At 48.7% G+C, this 17,820-nt stretch overlaps 1 long non-coding RNA gene across 2 annotated transcripts in view; it reads right to left on the minus strand.

The window, feature by feature from the left end:
- Positions 1-3,109: 3,109 nt before the first annotated feature.
- LOC107536497 (uncharacterized) overlaps positions 3,110-17,820 on the minus strand; it is a 31,535-nt gene continuing 16,824 nt past the window's right edge. For both annotated transcript variants that reach the window (XR_001603143.2, XR_001603144.2), the window contains 2 exons: positions 16,751-16,826; positions 3,110-3,455 (listed from right to left, as the gene is read on the minus strand). This is a non-coding gene — a long non-coding RNA (uncharacterized LOC107536497). The remainder of the gene's footprint in view (positions 3,456-16,750; positions 16,827-17,820) is intronic.

Here is a 17,820-nt window from a genome sequence, read left to right on the forward strand (position 1 = left end):
ACCTCCAATGATGCTAATGAGGAGGGCTATAAGGCATGGGTAAAGATCAGAGTCTCTTCTCCCATCTCTAGGTTCAAGTCAAACCTCAGCCATATCTACTCCTGCCCAGCAAGTCCATAGCTCTGAGGTTTTCTCACCAGTTCTACATGTCAGAGCTTCTTCAGAGGCTGGAGCTAGAATCTTGGCTCTAGAACATCGAGAGGACCCCTCATCACAAACATCTGTGTTTCATCAAAGGTTGTGCCTGGGGTCTTGGCTCTGGAACATCAAGAGGACGCTTCATCATGGAAATCTGAGCCTCATCAGACGCTGGGGCTGAGGTTTTGGCTCTGGAACATCAAGTGGAGCCCTCATCTTGGACATCAGATCTTCATCAGAGACTGAAGCTGAGGAGTTGGCTCTGGAAAATCAATATGGCCATTCATCATGGACATCTGAGCTTAACTGGAGACTGAAGCTGGGGTCTCAGATCTGGAACATCAAGAGGGCCACTCATAGCTGACATCTGAGCAGCACCAGAGGTTGGAGCTGAGGTCTCAGTTCTGGACATCAAGAGGGCCACTCATTATGACTATCAGAGCTTCATCAGAGACTTGAGCTGAGGTCTCAGTTCTGGAACATCATGAGGGCCACTCATCGTGGACATCAGGGCTTCATTGGAGGCTGGGGCTGTGGTCTCTAAGCTTTGAAACATCAAGTGGACCTCTCATCATGGACATCTGAGTTTTATTAGAGGCTGGAGCTGGGGTCTCAGTTCTGGAGCATCAAGAGGGCCATTCATCATGGAGATATGAACTTTATCAGAAGCTGGTGCTGGGTGCTCAGTTCTAGAACATCAAGAAGGCCACTCATCATGAGCATCAGAGCTTTATCGGAGACTGGAGCTGGGTTCTGAGTTCTGGAACATCAAGAGGGCCACTCATCATGGGCATCAGAGCTTTATCGGAGGCTGGAGCTGGGTTCTGAGTTCTGGAACATCAAGAGGGCCACTCATCATGGGCATCAGAGCTTTATCGGAGGCTGGAGCTGGGTTCTCAGTCCTAGAATATCAAGAAGGCCACTCAACATGGGCATCAGAGCTTTATCAGAGGCTGGAGCTGGGTTCTGAGTTCTGGAACATCAACAAATCCATTCATCATGGGCATTAGAGCTTTATTGGAGGCTAGAGCCGGGGCCTCAGTTCTGGAACATCAAGAGGAACTCCCGCCATGGGCATAAGAGCTTCACTGGAGGTTGGAGCTGAGTTCTGAGTTCTGGAACATCAAGAGGACTTCCCATCATGGGAGTCAGAGCTTCATTGGAGGTTGGAACTAAGTTCTCAGTTCTGAAACATTAAGAGGGCCACTCATCATGGGCATCTGAGCTTTATTGAAGGCTGGAGCTGGGGCCTCAGTTCTGGAACGCGAAGCAGGCCTCTTTCTATGAACATCAGAGCTTCATTGTAGGCTAAAGCTAGGTTCTCAGTTCTGGAACATCAAGAGGGCCACTCATCATGGGCATTTGAGCTTTATCGGAGGCTGGAGCTGGGGGGTCTCAGTTCTGGAACATTAAGAGGGCCACTCATAATGGGCATCTGAGCTTTATTGAAGGCTGGAGCTGGGGCCTCAGTTCTGGAACATGAAGAGGGCTTCTTATCATGGACATCAGAGCTTCATTGTAGGCTAAAGCTAGGTTCTCAGTTCTGGAACATCAAGAGGGCCACTCATCATGGGCATCTGAGCTTAGTGGAGGCTGGAGCTGAGGTCTCAGTTCTGGAACATGAAGAGAGCCTCTCATCATGGGCATAAGAGCTTCATGGGAGGTTGGAGCTGGGATCTCAGTTCTGGAACGTCATGAGGGCCACTCATCGTGGACATCAGAGCTTCACTGGAGGCTGGAGCTGGGGCCACTCATCGTGGACATCAGACCTTCACCAGAGGCTGGAGCTAGAGTCTCAGCTCTGGAATTTCTAGGGGTCCCTTATGTGGATGACTCAGCTTCATCAGAGGCTGGGGCTCTACCCATCACACACAGGACTCTCCTGTGCTGTCTGCCCTCTCTTCATAAGGCATAGACTCATCTGGGCGGGGCACACACTGGTGGCCATTTTCTCTTGGTCTCACTGCTGCCTGGACCATCACTCAGCACCATCCATGTCTCCATCTCCATCAGGGACTGGGGTCAGGTCTTCTTGGCTGGGCCAGGTGGTTCTTTCTCTTCAAAAAGGAGCCACGCTCAGCTGGTGCACTCATGGCTGGACTTGCTTGTATTTTCTCTTAAGGCACCTCGCTGGAGGTGGGTGGGGAGGGAAGAGGGAGGAGGAAAGAAGGAAGAGAAGGAGGCAGGGGAACGAACGGAGAGGAAAGAGGTGGCGGCGGCGGTGGTGGCTTTGGCTCTGACAGTGACCATGTGGTGGTGGCAGTGAGCTCTCCCTTCGCACAGGTTGCATGTCTAGCTCATCTGCTCCGGTAATGCCAAGTAGGCGGCCTGAGGACTCTGTGTGGACTTGGGTCCAAAGCCCCCTGCCCTTGTTCCCTCTGCCTTCATCCAGCCCCAGCCACAAGCTTCTGGCCAACAGCCTGAGAGTCCTGATCTGGGCTTGGTGGGTCTAAGGCTTGCCCTCTGCGGCCCCCTCAGGGCCCTGCTCAGTAACCATCTGGTGGAATGAGTGTTGGGCCAAGGTCACAGCCAGGTTGGACCTATTTGGCCATCCACTTGCCATCGTCCAAGATTAATAACTGCTTGGACAGACCCCTGCCATGACCCTGGGAATGTGTGAGGCGGGGGAGGAAGAATAGCAGCCCTGGGAGCAGCTCCTCTTGGGGCTGCAGAAACCAGGACAGTGAGCTCTGCTCAGACTTGCTCCATCACCTCTGTACATTCCTTTCTGGAAAGAAACCTGGCATCCTACGACCATTAGAAGAAGGGGGACCAGCTGGGTTAGTTCATCCAAATGTGTATCAGTCCCAGGACCCCCAGCAGGCCAGCCCTGCTTCGGGACAGCCTATCACCCTTCAGTGCCAAATGGGTAGGGGACGGGGATACATCACACTACCCAAAGTGAGAAGACCCAATAACGGGACATTCAACACTTACCCCTCCTTATATTAGTATCACATCCATCACTGTGTTTGTAAGGCAAAAAAGACATTTATTGAGAGCACAGTAGGGTGTCAAACCACATCACAGGCTCCTCACAACAACCCTGTGAGGTAGGTGGAGAGCCCCTTTCCCAGACGCGGACGTCGAAGGCGCAGCTGGTCCCCTAAGTCTCAGGGTTCGAGTGGGGTGAGCAAGGGTCAAGCCCACATGTCTGGCCCTCAGCTCAGTGAAGTCCATCAGCAAAGAGTGGGTGGCTACTGCAGGGGAGGTTGAGGAGGGCACACTCCTCCTCGCAGGGGCAGCCCGGGTCCAGAGTCTTTGGGTCCAGCCTGTCCCGCGGTTATGTGTGCAGGGCGTCCCCGTGGCTGTGGAGGCTGAGAGAGACACAGGTGCAGATGAGGGCCACCTGCTCCCGGTCACACTGGCTAGCAAGAGTTCTCATGCACACAAGCAGGCAGGGAGCAAGAAGAGGAGGGGAGCCTGCTCTGCATAGGAGATGGACACCTGAGAGCCCCGATATCTTAGGAAAGGCTCCTAGCAGCCTTGAGGGGCAAAGAGAGCACCCAGCCACCAGCTCCTGCCTGTCTACCTAGTGCCCTTTAACCTCTGGTGTCCTGTACACCACCCACAGAGACTTTCAGAAGCACAGCCCTGGTCAGGGCACCCTCCTGCACCAACCACTTCTCATGGTGCTCACCTCACTAAACAGAATCTAGAAATCCTGGCCTTTCTAAAGCACACCAAGCTCTCCTGTCCAACCCATTACCAATTAAAAGTGCATGTTTTCTAAAATATCAGCCTCCTCTGAGGGTTTCTAAATATTCTCCCTCGGCCTCTATTCTGGCCTCGACCCCCTCCCCGCCAAGCCTGTTAAATCTTTATTTAAAAGCAAACTTTTGCCTCCCTCCCTGTTTCCCCAGAGCCGTCCAGGTGCTTCTCCCACACCCTCTGCTCCGTCCAACAGTCCCCTGGGTGGGAATCCCAGGGAATGCAGCTCTGTGACCAGTGCTCACAGACTACAGGACAAGTGGCCAACCCCAGAGCCCCCAGGAGGGCACCTGTATGGCAGGTAACAAAGCATTTATTTACATATAAATAACCTCCCTGAAGCAGTAACCATGGCAGATAGTGTGGCTAGTTCCAGGTTACACGTGAGCAAGCTCACCCAGCCCTCCCAAACACACATATACGGACAAAGACACTGGGACAGCCTGGAACCCTGACCTTGATTCTTGGGAGCCAGCACAGGGCGTGCAGCGAGGCACAGCCACCACTCTCAGTGTCTACCTGGATCCCCTAGCTGACACCGCCATGACATACCCACCACTCAGATGGGAACGCTGAGACTTGGGGTGGTTCGAGTAACCTGCCCAAGACCACTAGGCTGGCAATGGTGACACCAGGTCCAGAAACTAAATGGACAAGGCCTCCAGAGCCCAACCCCTCAACGTCTGCCCTGCGAGGTGGGTGATACGTTCCCCTGCCAAGAAGATACACCCAAGCTGTCACCTTAATTTTAAACCCACAGGTTTGTCCAGCTCCAAGGTCCTGGTTTTGCCCAGGAAGTCTACCTCTTCCTCCACTGCAAGAACTAAAATGCCAAATTCTCAGTAGCACCCCCAAGACCCACACCTTGTCCCATGCTGGGATTAGTGAGCTAAAGGGGGTCCCACTGGGCCTAAGACCTGCATGGATGCTGAGGGCTGCATCCAGGGTTTGCAAAGTGCCATGTGCCTGGACACCCTGGTTCACTGATGAGCTGTTCCAAGCAGACCCCTCACGGGGCAGGATTCTTGTCATCCACAAGAGCAATCATCTCCCCAATTTTCTCTAAATAGAGCTGAGCATTAACTAATCTCGAATAGGGCAGGAATGGCTCTAAGGTCTCCTCCTGCAGCGCAGACCAAGGTGCTCTAATGACTTGAAAGCCTGCTCGTGGCCAGCGCCAGCCCTTCGACTCAGCGCCCCCGGCTCTCGCCCAAGCCTCTTGAGGATATGGGCTATGATTTCTGAGCACGCAGGGAACACAGTTTACTGATTACCAATCAACCTCATTTTGTAAGGAACAAAGTCGGACAAGACAATCAAACTTTCAACAGAACTCAGACTTGGAAGTGGCAGCTGAATAAGGGTCTCGCCTGGTGACTGACACACAAACATGGCTCCTTACAAACATGCTCAGCTCTCCTTGTGAGCTCGCCCTAGTACAGCACTAGCTGAATTTCAAATCTGTGTATTGCCCGTGAGTGAATGAATGAAGGGATGGATGACTGGGTGGGTCACGACCACGGCCGTCCGGGGGAGGAAGCCGGAAGGTGGAAGGCAAAGGTCAAGCCTGGTACCATGCACCACCAGGCAGGGTGGCCTGGGGAGGACGTGTCCCCAGCCCTGGATCCATCACTGTGTGCGATGCAGGGGAAAGCACCATGTGAAGGGAGCCACGGGGGTGACGGTGGCAGAAGAGATTGAACTAGGGCTTGCTCAGGCCAGTGACCCAAGAGGAGGAAGCTACAAATATAGACATTCGCCACAGCCCATGGCACCACACACCCCACCCAAAGGAAAAGGTTTGCTTTCAGAAAAGAGGCCAAAGCACCATGTCAAGAATAGTAGTTGGAAAGCATGGGTGGATGGATGGATCAAATTAAGGTGCAAATCGCCGCTGGCCTCCCAAGCCTATCCCTGACAACGGACACCTTCACTCACCCTCCATCTTCCCTTTCATCAGGGAGTCATTCATCACTCCCTACACATTAACCCACGCTTCCATCCTCTCATCCATCAGCCAACCACTAACCCACTCAATTTGTCTTCTTCCATCCCTCCATCATCTTATCTAATCCATCAGCCAACCAAAAACCCACTCACTGCATCTTCCTCCATCCCGCCAACCTCTCCTCCATCAACTAATCATTCATTCACTCACACCTTCATCCATCCTTCCATCCTCAACCCTGTGCCAACTACTCACCCAATCACTAGATCTTCACCTATCCTATCCTTCCATCTTCTCATTAATTGGCCATACACTGGCAACTCACAACACCCTCATCCATCCAATTATCCTTTCATACATCAGCCAGTCCTACATTCACTCACTACACTTTCATCTATCTTTTCATCACCTCATGCATTAGCCAACCAAAAATCCACTCCTCACGTCTTCATTCAACCTTCCATTCTCCAATCCATCAACCAGCCATTCACTTATTCACTACACCTTTCTCTATCCTTTCATCTCATCCCTCAGCCAATCAAAAACCCACTCTCTACAACTTCATCCATCAGCCAACCACTCACCCACTCATTTGCATCTTCAATCCTTCCATCCTACCAACCTCTCATCCATCAGCCAATAACTCATTCACTCACACCTTCATCCATCCTACCATCATCTTATCCATCTGCCAAATGAAACCCACTCACTACATCTTTATCCGTCTTCCAACCTCTCATCCTCTCATCCATCCACCAGTCACTCACTGACTACACCTTCATCCATACTTCCATCTTCTATCAGCCAATGACCCACAACCACATCTTCATCCATCCCTCCAACCTCTCATGCATTAGCCAACCACTCACCCACTACTTCACATCTTCACTCATCCTCTCATCCTTCCATCCTCTCAATTAGCCAATCACTGAGCCCTCGCTATATCTTCACCCATTCCTCTATCCTCTCATCCACCAGCGAATTATTCTCTCGATAGACATTCAACCATCCTTCTATTCTTTATTCCATCAGACACCTACTAACCCACTCACTTCTTCCTTTCATGCATCAGCCAACCACTGACCCATTCATTCACATCTTCTTCCATCCTTCCATCTTCATCCATTAGGCAATCACTGACCACTCACTACATCATAGTCCATCCTTCCATCAGCCAATCACACAATCATTCACTACACCTTCATCTACCCTTCCACTATCTTAGCAATAAGTCAACCAAAAATCCACTCACTGTACCTTCATCATCCCTTCATCCTCTCATCAATCAGCAAACCACTCATCCAATCACTACATATTAATCCATCTATCCTTCAATCTTATCATTAGCCAAATATTGACAACTCATGACATCTATATATATCCCATTATCCTCTCATCCATCAACCAATCATACATTCCCTCACTACAACTTCATGCATCCTCTCGTCTCATTGATCAGCCAACCAAACACCCAATCCCTACATCTTCAGCCATCTTTCCACCCTTTCATCCACCAATCATTAATTCACTCATCAGACCTACATCCATCCTTCAATCCTCTACGCATCAGCCAACTCCTCATCCACTCACTACATCTTCAACCATCTGTCTATCCTTCCATCCACTCATCTAATTGCCAATCACTGACAACTCACTACATCTCCATCCATCCTTTTATTCTCTCATCCTTTGGGTGTTCACTTATTCACTCACTATACCTCTTCATCCATCCTTCCATGGTGTTATTCCTCAGCCAACCAACATCCCACTCATTACCTATTCACCAATCCTTTCATTGTCATCCATCACCCAATTTTCATTCATTCACTCATTCATTCACCTTATACCATCCCTGTATCCTCCGGTTGATCAGCCAACCGTTTACCAACTCACTGCATGTTCATTTACCCTTCTACCCATCCGTCCTCTCGCCATTAGTCATACACTGACTATTCAGTACATTTGCATCCATCTCTCCTCTCATTAACCAGCCATTCACCATTCACTCACTACACTCTCATCCATCCTTCAATTGCCTCATCCATCAGCCAACCACTGACACACACACTCTTCATCCACTCCTCCATTCTCACAGCCATCAGCCATCCAAGCACCCATTCAAACATCTTCCATCCTCTCATCTTGATTCAGTCAACCACTCACCTACCCATTCACATACTCATCCATCCCTCCATCTGCTCATCCATCAGCCAACCCATCACCTATTCACTACATCTTTACACATACTTGCATCCTCTCATCCATCAGACAAATATTCATTCACTCACTACATGTTCATCCACCCTTCCATTCTCATTTATCAGCCAGCCAATCCTCAATTCACTGTATCTTCATTCATCCTTTCATCCTACCATCAATCAGCCAATCATTCATCCATTCACATCTTCATCCATCCATCCAACCTCTCATCCATTAGCCAATCAGTGACCACTCACTACACCTCGTCCATTCCTCCACCCTGTCACCCATGAGTCAATCAATCACCTACTCATATTTTAGTCCATCCTTCCATCCTCTCATTCACCAGTCAAGCTTTCATCCACTCGCTACATTTTTATCTCCCCTTTTATCCTCTCATCGATCAGCTAACTACTGATGCAGTCATATCTTCATCCATCACTTCATTCTCTTATCCATCAACCAAACACTCACCTACTCAGTCACATCTTCATCCATCGTTCAATCCTCTCATCCATCAGCCAACCACTGATCAACTCATTCACATCTTCACCCATCCCTCTATTCTCTAATCCATCAGCCAGTCATTCATTCCCTCAATACACCTTCATCCATCTTTCCATCCTCTCATCCACCAGCCAACCATAGACCACTCACTACATCTTTATCCATCCTTCCATCCTTTCATCCATTAGCTAACCCAGCACCCACTCACTACATCTTCACCCGTTCCCCCATCTTCTATCCATCAGCCAGTCATTCATTCACTCACTACACTTTCATCAATCCTTCCATTCTCTCATCCATCCGTCAACCACTCACCCAGTCATTCACATCTTCATACAACCTTTTATTCTTCCCTCCTCTTATCAATTAGCCAATCACTGGACACTCACTACATCTTGACCATCACTCCATCTTCTCACCCATCAGCCAATCACTCATTCACTCACTACACTTTCATCTATCCTTCCATCTCTCATCCATCAGTCAACTAATGACCCATTCATTACATCTTCATCCATCCTTCCATCCTCTCACCCATCAGCCAACCACAGACCCTGTCATTCACATCTTCATCCACCCTTCCTTCTTTTCTCTCCTTCATTAACCAATCTGAAGCACTCATTACATCTTCATTCATCCTTCCATCATCTTATTTATCAGCCAACCAATCATCCACTCATTACATCTTCTTCCGTTTTTCCATCCTACCATCCAGTCAATCACTGACCACTCATTCACACCTTCATTTATACTTACATCCTCTCATTCATCAGCCAATCACTCACCCATTCACTACATCTTCCTCCACCAGCCAACTATGAACCCAGTCACATCTTCATCCATCCTTCCATTGTGTCATCCATCAGCCATCCACTCACCCACTATTCACATCTTCATCCATTCTTCCATCCTCTCACCCAATAGCCAATCAATGACCATTCACTACATCTCCCTCCCTCACTCCATCCTCTCATTCATCAGTCATTCCTTCACTCACTACACCTCCACCCATCCTTCCATATTCTCACTCATCAGCCAACCACTCACACTCACTACATCTTCATTCATCCTTCTAACCTTCCATCCTCTCATCCATTAGGTAATCATTCGCCACTCACTACATCTTCATCAAACCATCCATACTCTAATCCATCAATTAACAAATCATCCATTCACTGTCTTCACTCAGTCCTCCATCATCTCAACCATCTGCCAAACACTCACCCACTCATTCACATCTTCATCCATCTTTCCACTTTCCATCCCTCCATCCTCTCATCCATTAGCCAATTTCTGACCATTCACTACATCTTTATCCCTCCCTCCATCCTCATTTATCAATCATTCCTCCACTCAATACACATTTGTCCATCCTCTCATCCATCAACCAATCACTCATTCACTCACAACACCTTCACCCATCCTTCCATCTCTCGTCAATCAGCCAACCACTCACCTACTCACCAAATCTTCATCCTTCTAACCCTCCATCCTCTCATCCATTAGTCAATCACTCACCGCTCACTATATCTTCATCTAACCATCCACTCTATTCCATCAATTAACAAATCACCCATTCACTGTATCTTCATCCAGCCTTACATCCTCTTATCTGTCTGCCAACCACTCATTCACATCTTCATCCATCCTCTTATCCATTATCCAACCACTGACCACTCACTACACCTTCATTCATCCCTCCATCCAGTTATCCATCAGCCAAACAATCAACCACTCGTATCTTCATCCATCCGTCCATCTTCTCATCCATTAGCCAACCACTGACCCACACTCACATCTTCATTAATGCTTTCATCCTCTTATCAGCTAACCACTCACCTACTCATTCACATCTTCATCCTTCCATCCTATCATTCATTTGTTAATCACTTACCACTCACTGAATCTTCATCCATCCCTCCATCTTCTCATCCATCTGCCAACCACTGACTACTCATTCACATCTTCATTTATACTTACATCCTCTCATTCATCAGCCAATCACTCACCCACTCACTACATTCATCCATCCTTCCATCCTTTTATCCATCAGTCAACCACTCACCCACTCACTGCAACTTCATCTCCCCTTTCATCCTCTTGTCTATCAGCCAACCACCAATCACTTTTTCACTGCATTTACTACATCTGCATCCATCCTTTCATACCTCTCATCCATCAGCCCACCACTTATCTTCTCATTCAGCTCTTCTTTCATCCCTCCATCCACTCATGCAACCAGACAATATTTAGCATAGTAACATGTTGGGCTTTGAGATGCAAAGATCAAGTCAACATTCTCCTTGCCTGTAGGGGCTCAGAGTCTAGCAGGGGAAACTGACGCGCCCATGTAGCAGTGATCATTTCTGGGTATAGGACGATAACTCATAAGAATGAGAGAAAGTGGGTGTGCTAAGCCATTAGCTGTGACATAATTTATAACATTAAAAGGAAAGATGCTGTGCATAACAATAGTAGGTAGGTGTTGTGACTAATCAGACACAATGCATCTAGTGAGGTGGTGAAGACTGTAAGCAAGAAAATTGTTGATGACAGCGTATTAATGGAAAAAGCAGGGTGTAAAAAATAGTTTATGCGGTGAGTAATGACAGTTAGGTCATTAAAAAATATATTCATTTTAAAAAAGTGAGACTTAGACAAGAATTTGAAGAGGATAAAAAAGACGGGTGATGTCAGGTTGATGGATAACCTCCTGCTCTAGGTCATGTGCCATTTACACTGTTTACATTAGGAACTCAAGAGGCCCTTGGTTCATCTTCCCCAGAAGTCAGGCCTTCATACTCCATCCTCACAGGTGACCCACGCCCAAAGATGGGCCAAGACACCCACCTAGCCCAACATTCCTTGTTCATGCAACCTTTTGTGGGGCCCTGAGCTGAGCCCTTCTGAGTATCAAGGCCATAGATAGCACACTGCCAACAAACAGACAAGCATCTGCCCCCATGATCAACCCAAGACCAATCCAAGTGGGAAGCTGATGCCATTCCAAGGCTACAGATGGAGAAACTGAGGATGAGAGAGCTAAAGTAAAATGGCCCCCACACACCAAGCAAGGGTAATCACTCCCAAAAGCTTCCAGAGCTGGCGCCTCCCTGCCAGGTGAAGTGCATGTAACAAGTACATGACTTGCCAAGATCCATCCTTCCTGGTATCCACTTTATTTTACTGGCTAGATCACAGGAAGCCCCAAACAGGAAGGAAGATCCCTCCTACCCTTTCTTTCTCCCATTCCCTCCCTCCCTCCCTGTCACTCATCCATTCATACATTCATTTGAATCAAATCAAATTAGATTGGATTATTTTATGGACTTCAAAAGCACAGCTTTAAATTAATCATAGCCCTTGTGCATGAAGCCCTCCCTTCCCAAATCCTGTTGATTCATATATAATTTGTATTCCTCATTCCTTTCTTTTGTATTTCTCCCCAAATTTCATCTTTCTCCCTTTCTGACTCTTCCTTACATTTTCATTCTTATAAATTCAGGTGCACAGAAGGACGCACCAGGGTCCCACAAGCAACCTCCCCACCCCTGGTCCATGCAGCTCATTTCTCAGTCAGTCAGTCACTCATTCACTCATTCTTTCACTCGTTCATTCATTTATCCTTTCTTTCTAATTTTGGGGGTTCTTTTACTTACTAGATCTCCTGTGAAATAATTGTATTAGTCAAAACCTCCACGTGCAAAATGAACCTCACTGGCCCATGTATTTATTTTTATTTGCAATCTTTCTTCCCTGCATTTAGTCACCTTTTACATTCAGTATTTATTCTTTTATTTATGGACCTCGATTGCGTATATTTTATTGCAGTGCTCGTTTGGGGGCCGGTATTTCCTCAATTTTTCATTTATTCTTTGAAAGGTGTAATGTATTTATCTATTTAAGGTGTATGCATGTAAACCAATTATAATCCCTGTTCAGACAACCTCTTAACTAGCCATTTATCACTTTTGTTGTTTGTTTATTACCTTTCCTTTTGCCTTTTTTGCCTTTTTTTTTTAATTCTCATTTTCCCTTGCCCCTGGATATGGGATTAGATGATCTCATCCATCTTTGCGACTAATGATGACCCCGTTACCAACCCCAGCAGGCTTTTCTGTTTTACACACACCCACAGTACCATTCAATGGGGTTGTTTGGAGGCTTTGTTTCCTTCCCTTTTACTTAGTTTCAATTTGCCTTTTCTCATCTTTAACTCATATGCTTTTTTTCTGGCATCTGTTCCCATTTAGGGACTGTAGGTGCCTGGAGTGACATGAGGGCCATCCCATGGGCAGCACTGCCCTGGCTGGTGCGGGCACTGCCGTTTCTAAGACGGCCGCTCACATATCTGTTCACCCTTCCTGTCACTCCTTTGCTTCAGTATTTCCGTTTTATTTTCAGACCTCAGTTGCACAGAACTGGCTTAACCATAACGTGTGGTTCGCAGAGCTTCTCAGCACCTGTCCATGGGGCACCCTTTGGCTTGTTCATTTCTTGTACCGGTGCTTTGCTTTAGGGTTTATTTAACGGCATCAAGAGCCCAGTTTTCAATCAGTCATAATTTTGGGGGAGATGTTGTCTCTCTTCTGTTCTAGCATGGCCCTCTCTATCATATATTCATGTATATTTATTCGCTTAGTGTTTTTATTGCTTATATCCATCTTGTCATAATTTTCTGTGCTCCCCCACTCTCCTTACTTTCTCTGTTGCATTACTCTATCCTTCTGAGCCTTGGTACAGAAGTGAATTCACAGAAATAATCATTCCTCACTCATCCGTTCACTCACTCATTCCCACAGCCATTGCTGTTAATTCCTTCTTTCTTTTTAGCTACGTGGACTTTTTTACTGCGGAACCTCATGTTTTACCACGAATTATGTTTCGTGAATAATACCTGTTCATTATATTTAAGTACTTATCCAGTAAGTACCTTTTCCTATATTCTCTTGTAGTATCTTTCTTTCTCCCAGTGTCTCCTTCTATTTTTCAAACTCTTGTTTCTTTTTCATGGAACACACCCATTTATTCTCTCACTCTTTAGTGTATGGTATTGTTTTTATTATTTATAAACTTCAGGGCCAGATTTGAGTTAATGCGTATGATCAGTGCTAAACCAGTCCCCTCAAATACATATATTATCATCATTTTTCTTCCTTTTATTTATGTTGATTCCCCTGCCCCCCCATTTTAATTGGTTTTTCTACCATCCTTTTAATCTTTCTTCTGGCTTTTCTTTTGGAGACCAAGCACCAGGGTTTGGCTCAACCCTAAATCCCTCTACAACGCCCCCACCCCCCCCATCAGTCAATGCAAATCGTTCCCCTGTTTCTTTCCTGCATTCATGCATCCATTCAGTCTTTCTACTTAAATCATTGTCTTTTCACTTCTAGATGGCAGGTGCACCTAACTGGATACATGATAATCTATAGACAATGTGTGTCCCCCTCCCTAGCCCCACGGGGGTCCCTCCCTTACATGTGCCATCTTTGAACTTTTTCCTGGGTGGGTGGCTGCCCAAGTCAGAAGCACAATTTGGATTAATCAGAGCACTTGCAAGGTTCATGCTCCCTCACTCTTATGCCCAGAGCTGCTCTCTTATATGTGTATTTATTTGTCAGTTATCTAATCACCTTCCTTCTTTTTAGGTGCCTTTTACATCTTTCCAGTGTCCACTCTTTCTCCCCTTCCCTGTCTCATTCCTTCTTTCCTGCAGCCTTGCACTCTTAGAGCGCAGCTGCGTGGAGGGACGCCTCCCACGGCCGCCTGCAGACACCCACCGCGCCCCACAGCGCCAGTCCCGCTAATTCCTTCCCTCACCCTGGCTTCCTCCATTGAGCCATTCGTCCTGTTTCTTTTCTTTTTATTGGGTATTTTACTCCTTTGTCAATGAACAGAGTGCTCAGATTCGGACCAGTTATGAGCCACCGTTCGTGAGGGCCCCTCATTGTCTGTCCTAGCCTAGCCCTCTCCCGAGGATCTACCCATGTGTGACGTTCGTCATTGTGACTTTGCCTCCTTCCTGCCTCTGCTTCGTTACAGCTTTCGGAACCCCCTCCTCGCCTTCTTTCATTCTCAGAGCGCTTCTGCCGGGGGGGGGGATTCAGGACACCCCCCAACCGCTCATCAGGAGTGCTGGGGCAAGCCCCCCATGCCCGCCATGCACCTTTGCTTCCTCCCTCTCCTCTCCTTGCGCATTCAGAGGCTTACTATTTTTCACTATTTTATGAACAGTACTGTGGTTCTAGACTTGGGCCCCCCAACCCTTGATCCGTGTCAGTCTTCTACCGCATCTCCTTCCAGCATCAACGCACCGTCAACGCGCTTCTCCCCCTAACCCCGGCTCCTCCTGCCCGTTTCGGGATTCGGAGTTGGACGTGTAACTTATTCTCTCGTTCTGTCACTATTCCCGTGACAGACTCACTACCCCCCCACGGCCGACTCCAGGCCCCGCGCGCCAGGCTCCCCCCCACCCTGGTGCGGGGGCCTCTCTGCTCCCTCAGCCATCCCATTCCCCTCTTCTCTCTGGCTTTCTCTCATTTCGGTATTTACTTATTTGTGTGCACCCAGACTTTAAGAAAACTTTTGGTTCAGGTTAACTCTCGTCTTTGGTCCCCCGAATCGTCTTTCCTCTTTAACTCTCAACTGTCCCAGTTGTTTATCTTTCTGCACCAGGAGCACGCACTGAATTAATCCCTACGCTTGGTTTATAATAACCAAAGCCCGCCTTCTCTATTTACTCATAGCCTCATTTTTAAAAATTACCCTTCTCCTTTTCATTTATAATTTTGCTTCCCGCCGCCCACCCCCTCCCGGCGCCTTCCCATCTGGACGGGCCTCGGGGACTCCTCCTCATGGGTGTGGGGGTTTTTCTACACGAACTTTCTTTTTCTTTTTTTTAATTTTTCTCTTTCTGACAAAAAGCGATACATAATTAACGTCCTCATGGACATCACCAGAATCTATGATTCTGTGAAACCATCGCCAGAATCTGCGGCGTGAACCTGCCCGTGGCCTTGAAAAGCCTCCTGCCGCCCTCTCATGACTTGTCACCACCCCCGGGGCCGCCCCACGACACCTGCCCACTTAGCAAGGTTTTACACACACAGCGCCCACGGCGAGTGCCGTCGCGGCGTTCGCGTGGCGCCCTCCTTTTCGTGGCTTTCACCCTTTTGTTGACCACCGTCAGGTGCTCTGTATTCGAACGACACCTAGTCCTTGGTCGCGGTGACCTGATACTGGTTCGTGTGTGGCCTTATTTACATATCGATTCAGTATTTTTTATTGACTTATACATTGATCTCCTGTACATCGAACATCGAACCGGCTCCTGTTCAGTGCACACGCTCCTCCTGGCTCACTCACCTCTTTACCTGTTTGCTTGTGTATCCGTCGAACCGATAAAATCGCCGCATCTTAGACTTTCCTTTCCCCTCCCACCAAGTTAACCCCGAGACCAAGGTGTGCACAACCCACAGTCCTTAACGCGGGCACTTGGCAGGTGCGGGCACCTCCCCTGGACCCTGTGAGTGGCCATCCCCATGAGAAAGCAGCTCCAGGACCTGGGAGGACCCCCGCACACGTCCTGCACGGTCTCCCCGGTGGGAAAAGGCAGATATGGGTTCATTTTTAAATAGAAAGCTTTGTTTGTGGCGGTATAAAAATATTTTGGCCTTTCAAAGCAAATACAAAAGGAGCGACCCATTACCATCGCTGAGTGTCTCGGTCCCCAACAATAGGGGACTTGAAGAGGTTCAGCCAGACCCCATGAAGACAGAAAATCTGCCCATTCTGTTTTCCAGACATTTCAAGGGGGTGAGGAGGTCACTGGAGCTGGCGGCCCATTGAAAGGCAGGTCCCTCAGCCCGAGTTCTTGCGGTGGCCTATGAAGGGCCCCCAGCTCACAAGGGCACTTCCATCCAAGTCTGCCCTGCGGCACTGGAGCCAGAGGGACACTCGATGATGAAAGGGCCATTCATTTAGAGTGAAAGGAATTCTTTCGGGGTCCGGCACTCCAAGCCGCCTATAGAATTCTTTGCCACAACACAAGGAGGCTGGAGGTCCTGCCTTAGAAATGAGCCCCCCAGGTCCTCACTTGAGCTGGCTTGTCGGGCGCCCACCTCCCCTTGAGTGAACCAGTGCTCCCCAAGCCCTCCCACAAGGCTCGCCAGGCAGTGTGCTGTGAGTGGCGGCCCCCACCCTCAATGACAAGGCCACAGGTGTGTGTCCCGCTCTCCAGGAACTTACGATTTTACAGGTGCAGGGTGCTGGGGTCGCGTGTCGAAGGTCCCATCCCACGGAGGATTCCTGATGACGACTTCGGCTGGAACGACAAAGCGCTGGTCACTGAAGGGAACCTCACCCAACTGGACAAAGCAGGGACTCCCCAACTTCTAGCTAGTGTGGCACTGGTGAAACCAATAGTCTCTCTTTCCAATACACTAGGTCACGCACTCACTTCCTGCCCAGCTCCCTGCCCCACAGATGGGGTGGATGGGGGCCGCGAGCACCTACCCATGGGGCTAAGTGTTGTTTTGTGAAACCCAAAAGTTTAGGGCCATTGCACAAGCAGAACGGAGCTAGATCCCGAAAGCATGGACAGGATGCTCCCTGGAAGGGTGTTCACCTGGCAGGAAGGGCACAGTGTCATCAGGGTGTGTTCAGGGAGGCAACAGTGCAGCATGGTGGGGGTGTGAGCAGCAGGGCAGTGAGCCCTGCACAAGGCAGAGAAGTGGGCTCTGGGCCACGCTAAGGGTCGTGCAGTTTGTAATGAGCAGTGTCCCCTAAAGCCATGGCACACAGGTCACGGGATGAGAGATGATGGCGCCTGGGGAGACAGCTCCCTTTAGCAACGATGTACACATTGTAATCGGCGCCATGAAAAGCCCTGACCAGGCATATCAAGCCTTTGACTTCAAGCATTGACCTTCAACTTGGAGTTTAAAAAAGTGAGCTGAGTAATCGCAGGTACATGTCATTACAGGGGTCCTTTGGTATCTGTGGGGAGCTTGGTTCCAGGACGCCCCTCGGATACCAAAACCCAAAGGTGCTTCGGCCCCTCACATAAAGTGGGGAAGTGGTGGCGTGTGACCCACACACCCTCCCCTAGACTCCGCATCCCCTCCGGGTTGCTCGGAGCGCCTGACAGTGTGAAGGCTGTGTGCGTGCTTGTTGCACTGGATTGCGCAGGGGAAGGACAGCAAGAACAAAGCCTGTACGGTGTTCGATGCAGACGCAGCCGGCAGCCACGCAGGCCTAACGCAGTGCCCGCTGTCGGCAGCAACGGGAGTTTTTCCCCAAATACTTTCAGTCCATAG

This window comes from Miniopterus natalensis, chromosome 1 (genome assembly GCF_054644295.1).
Source record: "Miniopterus natalensis isolate mMinNat1 chromosome 1, mMinNat1.hap1, whole genome shotgun sequence".
Classification (NCBI taxonomy): Eukaryota; Metazoa; Chordata; class Mammalia; order Chiroptera; family Miniopteridae; genus Miniopterus; species Miniopterus natalensis.